Here is a 6752-nt window from a genome sequence, read left to right on the forward strand (position 1 = left end):
CGAGTGACCAAAGTTGCGGTCGAGCAAAGAACCTGTATTTAGAAATTTGACTAAGTGTTACACCACATATTTTGCCACCCTCATTGGATCTTAAGCATTCATAAGCCTTAATTAAGACATAATGATAGGATAAGGAGTAAAAACACATTGAGATAGAAAAGAAACAAGTTAAGTGTTTTTCGAGCGTGTGTTTCAATGTGTATCCGTTATGTGTTTGTGTAGGTTACGTGCCGTAGATCGTTGATTTGACTGTTTTGACTCTTCTGCTATTGGAGTTATCTTTGAGTGACAACTCTATAAAGTTACGTTTGATTATAAGTATTTGCTGACTGAAATATATGATCTGTTTTCTGAAATACTATTTTGTGAATCATAAATGAATGTCCATTTCTCTTAAATGTAATTGTGGCATCCTTAGTTCATGTGGCCCTTGCCCAGAGGTAACAATACCGTTGCTTAAGTTCATGTGGCCCTTGCCTAGGGGTAACAATACTGAGGCCTATGTTCGCGTGGCCCTCACTTGGGAGTAACAATACCATGGCTATTTGTGCACAAAGATGTTGACCTTTATGGTTGTCGATACCGGCTATGCATGTAGGTCTTATGACCAATCTTATTTGATAGCTAATGGATGTACCACATATAACTGCTTACGAAATCTATATAAGTATGTGAATCTGAATCTGTTTCTGATATAAACTCTGATTTCTGAATCTGTTTTAGAGATCATTCATAGCCCTTTACTCTGTTGTTATTCATTGGGCTCCAACTCATTCTATTATTATGTGTGTAGGTGATCAAGCGCGGGACCAGGCTCAGTGAGGTTGCCTGGAGTTCTTTTCTGTTAGCCAATTTTTGTGCTTCCCGAGGAGGTTCCCATTTGAGATGTGATCAAGTTTTTGTGAATCAAGTTTAACACTTTGATTTTCTTATGTTTCATCTGAACAAGTGTTTTTTTGTAAGATCTGTATATCTAGGTTTTGGTGATGTAAGACTAATGTAATTATGACATCATGTATTGTATATAAATATAAGTTTTGAATTTTTTGTCCTATGCATGTCTACACGGCTCTATGGACATTGTATGTTTATAAACCCTTTTATACGTTAATTTGTTCGAAGGTGTTCGGTAATCCCAAGATTACTGGGCGGTTACGACACTAAACCTATAGAGGCTGGTTTGGGTCGTGACAGAGTGGTATCAGAGCATGTGTTCTACCGCACACACGAGTCCATATGAGCTATATGATGTTTTAGGTAGAATTAGGGACATTACATTTGCATGTGTGAGTGTGTGATATCAAGTTTACATATCTGAACCAATATACAATGACACTGAAATGAGATGAACTGAAATTGAATGTTGTAAAGAGTTATTTGCTTGTGTTTATTAGTGCTCTATTTACCTATAGCAAATGGAAAATCCAAAAAGTGTTGGTACAGCCGAAATGAACCGAATAGAGTGAATGCTTGAAGCTTTAATAGAAGCAATCATGCAACAACAAAGACAACAACCTTTGCCTCTTCCACCTCCTTTGGTCCAAGTAGAGCCGGTCAACAATGACATTCTTAGTCTGGGTGGAATTGAACCGCTAAAGGTTGAGACATGGATGCTAGAGACTGAAAAACTATTTGAAGTTTTTCCATGTTCCGAAGTTTAGAAAGTTTTGTTGGCAACCTATACTTTGAAAGATGAAACCTGACGTTGGTGGATGCTTATCTGAGACACTAATGGGGCTTTAACCTGGACTCAATTCAAAGAGATCTTTTATGAGAAGTACTTTCCTTTGTTTTCGGGATAGAAAAGTCTCTGAATTTCAAGAACTCAAGCAAGGCAACATGTCAATAGCAGAGTATGAAGCCAAGTTTACCAAATTGGCCCAGTTTTCTCCACACATGGTGGACACAGACTACAAAAAAGGCTCAAAAATTTGAAGGAGGTTTGACATTAGAACTGTTCGATCGGGTTGGTGAGCTGAAATTGCCTAAATATGTGGATATGCTTGATAGAGCCCTAATGGTTGAAGCCAACTTAGCCGCAATGAAACAGACTAAGGCTTCAACAACCGAATGGAGAGGCAAGAGATCTGGATTCAATTTCAAAATGGGCTAGTCATTTTCAAAGAAGCAAAACACAGGATCCTCCAGTAGCCTAAGCCAAAGTAGTGGATCTACTCCAACTTGCTCAGAATGTGACAGAAAACATAAGGGTGCCTGCTATCGATCAACATGTGGTTGTTTTCGGTGTGGCAAAACTAGCCACATGATAAAAGATTGTTCACTCATATCCTAAAATTCTAACCATCCTGCGGCAAGTTCAGTCGGATCCGTTTCTGTACCAAGAACAAATGTGAGAGCTAATATTGTGGAAAAAAACCTTAAAGCAAGGCAAAGTGTTTACACTTATGCTAGGAGACATCCAGAACACTGAATCTGTGGTGTCAGGTATACTCCCTATTTGTGGTCAAAATGCATATGTGCTGATAGACTCTGGTTCTACACCTTCATTCGTGTCACATGCTTTTTCTTGAAAATTGACTAGACAACTAGAACCTATGAATTATTTGTTATCTATATCTACACCTTTTTGGTGTTCTATGATGTGTGCTTATGTGTATCCTGCGTGTGACATCATGATTGGGGATGTGTTATTATATGTTGATTTGCTGCCATTGGACATTACTTATTTTGATTGTATATTGGGTATGGATTGGTTGACTAGGTACTGTGCAACTATTGATTATGTAAATAAATCTATTGTCTGTCGACCACTTAGCTTGTCCGAATTTGTGTTTGCTGGGAATGGGATAGTTCCACCTCCGTATATGATTTCTACTTTGAAAGTCGTCAAATTGCTTAGAAAGAGATGTATGGGTTCTTTGTGCAGTGTTTTAAATGTGACTTTTGATGGCCCTAATGTGGAAACTATTCTTGTAGTTAATGAATTTTCCAATGTATTTCCAAACGAGCTACCTGATGATTTGGTTGATAGAAAAATTGAATTTACCATTAAGCTATTACCTGGAACACAACATATTTCCAAAACCCCCAACAGAATGTCCACCTCTACATTGAAAGAATTAAAAACCCAACTACAAGAAATGCTAGACAAGAAGTTTATCCGACCGAGCACTTCACCTTGGGGTGCTCCTGTTCTGTTTGTGAAAAAGAAAGATAGGACTTTAAGACTATGTATTGACTACCATGAATTGAACAAAGTAACTGTTAAGAACAAATATTCACTACCCCGAATAGATGACTTATTTGACCAACTCCAAGAAGCCCAAGTCTTTTCAAAAATTGACCTTAGATCTGGTTTCCACCAATTGAAAGTTAAGGCAGAAGATATAGAGAAAACCACATTCTAGACTAGATATGGGCACTATGAGTTTTTGGTAATGCCATTTGGGGCAACTAACACACCTGCAGCCTTCATAGACCTAATGAATAGGGTGTTTAAACAATTTCTTGTTGAGTTTGTTGTTGTGTTCATTGATAATATATTGATTTATTCCAAAAGCAGGGGAAGAACATGAAAATCATCTGAGAAATGTGTTGCAAATTCTGAGAGAAAAGAAATTGTATGAAAAATTCTCCAAATGTGAATTCTGGCATGACAGTGTGTCCTTTCTGGGGTATGTAATCAACAAGAACGACATATTAGTGGAGCCACAGAAAATTGAAGTTATTGTAGATTAGCCTAGACCAACAAATGTGTCAGAGGTTAGAAATTTTTTGGTACTTGCTAGCTATTATATAAGATTTGTGAAAGACTTCTCCAAACTTGTCATGCTATTGACACAAAAAAAAAAAAAAAAAAATGCACTCTGCTTTTCAAGAATTGAAGACTAGGTTGGTGACTGCACCAATCTTAACCTTGCTGAATGGTACTGATGGGTATCAAATCTATAGTGAAGCTTCATACAAAGGCTTGGGATGTGTGTTGATGCAAAATAGGGAGGTGATTGCCTATGCTTCTTGGTAACTCTTTCTCCATGAAAGAATTATCCGACCCATGACCTGGAACTTGCAGCTATTGTGTTTGCTTTAAAAATTTGGCATCACTATCTGTATGGCACAACTTGGGAGGTACATGCACATCATAAAAGTCTGAAATACTTCTTCACTCAGAAAGAACTAAATATGAGATAGAGAAGATGGCTCGAGTTGATTAAAGACTATGACTTACATATTTTGTATCATCCTGGAAAAGCAAATACAGTTGCAGACGCTTTGAGCCGAAAATCATTTGGAAATTTATCATGTTTACTTATTGGTCAAGAAGACTTATTGTATGAGCTGGAAAGAAATGAAATTAAAATTGTATTACGTGAACAAGGTAGAGTCCTAGCTGCTATTTTTGCACAACCAGCTATCATAAAGGAAGTTAAAGAAAAGCAGTTAGAAGATGAGTTTCTAAACATGATTGTTGAATAAATTAACTCTAAGCCGAGGCTGGGATTTGTATATGTGAATAATGTGATGAATTTTCAAGGTATGCTCTGTGTACCAAATTGTTCAGAATTGAGAAAATGCATTATGACTGAAGCTCAAAACTCCAAATTTTCTATGCATCCGGGGAACACAAAGATGTACCAAGATTTGAAACAAAATTTTTGGTGTCCTAGAATGAAAAAGTATATTGCCAACTTTGTAACTAGATGTTTGTATTCTCAACAAGTAAAAGCCGAACATCAATGACCCACTGAATTACTTTAGCCGCATCCAAAACCAGAATGGGAATGAGAGCATATTGCGATGGATTTCATCGTTGGTCTACCTCGTTCTTCTAGAGGTATGGATTCTATCTGGGTAATTGTTGATCGTTTGACTAAATCCATACATTTCTTACCTGTCAAAACTTTTTATAATCCGAATAAATAGGCTAACATATATGTGAATGAGATTGTGAGGTTACACGGTGTACCAGTATGTATTATATCTGACAGAGACCCCAAGTTCACTTCGAGATTTTGGCAGAGTTTGCAACAAGCTTTGGGGATTGAATTGAGATTGAGTAGTGCTTATCACCCACAGACAGATGACCAATTAGAAAGAATGATACATAATTTAGAGGATACGCTCAGAATGTGTGCTTTAGATTTCCAAGGAAATTGGGAAACTTATCTGCCTCTGGCCAAATTTGTATATAACAACAGCTACCACTCAAGCATTGGAATGGCTCTGCATGAAGCTTTGTATGGTCAAAAATGCCGATCTCTAATTTGTTGGGCTGAAGTAGGCGATAGACTGATATTTGCACCAGAACTGGTACAAGATACGATAGAAAAAGTAAAACTGATTCAGCAACGTTTGAAAACCACCTAAAGTCGCCAAAAGAGTTATGCAGATGTTCGAAGGAAAGATAGAGAATATAAAGTCGGTGACCGCGTGTTTATAAAAGTAACTCCAAAGAAAGGGCAAACTTGATTGGGAGTTAAAGTTGGCTCCGCAGTACATTGGTCCATATGAAATTATTGGGAAAATTAACCCAGTGACGTATCAAGTGGCCTTACCTCCAGTTATGGAGAATATGCACAATGTCTTTCATGTCTCAATGCTTTGGGATTATTTGAGAGATCCACTACATGTGATTGAGCCAACTCATGTCCTTTTGAAAGATGATTATAGTTACTAGAAACAACCGATCCAAATTGTCAACTGAAGAATCAAAAGATTGAGAAATAAAAAAATTCCATTGGTGAAGGTTGATTCGAAAAATCATAGAGGAACTTATGCAACATGGGAGACCGAAAAGGATATGATGAAGAGATACCCTGACTTGTTCTCTTTGGATATGATATTCTTCCGAAATGAAGGTAATTCGAGTTTTAAGGACCAAACTATTTAAGGGGGGGAAGATTGTAACAACCCCAATCTGTGATTAGCCCATGATCCTTGATTAAGACTGCTAATACGTAATTAAGATGAAAATTCTAAGTTAATTTCATGTGTTATATGTTATTTGCATTTATATCTGTCTGACGACAAAATATCTGTCTATGTTTCTATTTCATTATGTAAACTAAAGGCCTTATTGGCATCTGATCACAAAATTGACTTGGTTTATGTGTTATTTGGAATTTTTAGGATTTTATGGTAGGTTTGATTGAAATTCGTTTCGGAATGAATTAATTAGAATAAAATAATGCCTATTTGATTAGTAGCAAGCCTAGTTTAATTAAGCCCACTAACCAAGCCTATATAAGGCTTATACACACATTAGACTCTCTTGGTTCATCATCTTTTGAGGAGAAAAATGTGTGTGTGTGTGTGTGTGAGAGAGAGAGAGAGAGAGAGAGAGAGAGAGAGAAAGAAAGAGAGAGAGAGAGAGACAGAGAAAGGGAAGGAAGAAATTGAGATCAAAGCTAGAGAAAGGAGACTAGCTAGGAATTTTGGAGGAACTAGCTTGGAGACTTTCAGAATTGGTCATTTAGAGCACAATTGAACACTTAAATTAAGAATCCAAACCTTTAGATCCGTATTTGAGTTGGTTAATGCATGAATTTTAGAGAATTAAGCTAAGAGATGCAAGAAATAAGCTAAAGAAGTGGAATTGAGACCATATCAAGCATGCATGTACATATGATGGTATTTTGAAGTTGTTTACCCAGAAATTTTCAAATGCATGACCTTAGTTTGGCGATTTTTTGAGAATTCAACATGGTTTTGTACCAAACATCTTAATTGGTCATGTTTTGGAAAGTTGAAGCTCATATCATTACATGCAAGTCATGTTCTTTAAGTTTCAA

The sequence above is a fragment of the Camellia sinensis genome, chromosome 9 (genome assembly GCF_055761805.1).
Source record: "Camellia sinensis isolate YWXY chromosome 9, ASM5576180v1, whole genome shotgun sequence".
Taxonomy (NCBI): domain Eukaryota; kingdom Viridiplantae; phylum Streptophyta; class Magnoliopsida; order Ericales; family Theaceae; genus Camellia; species Camellia sinensis.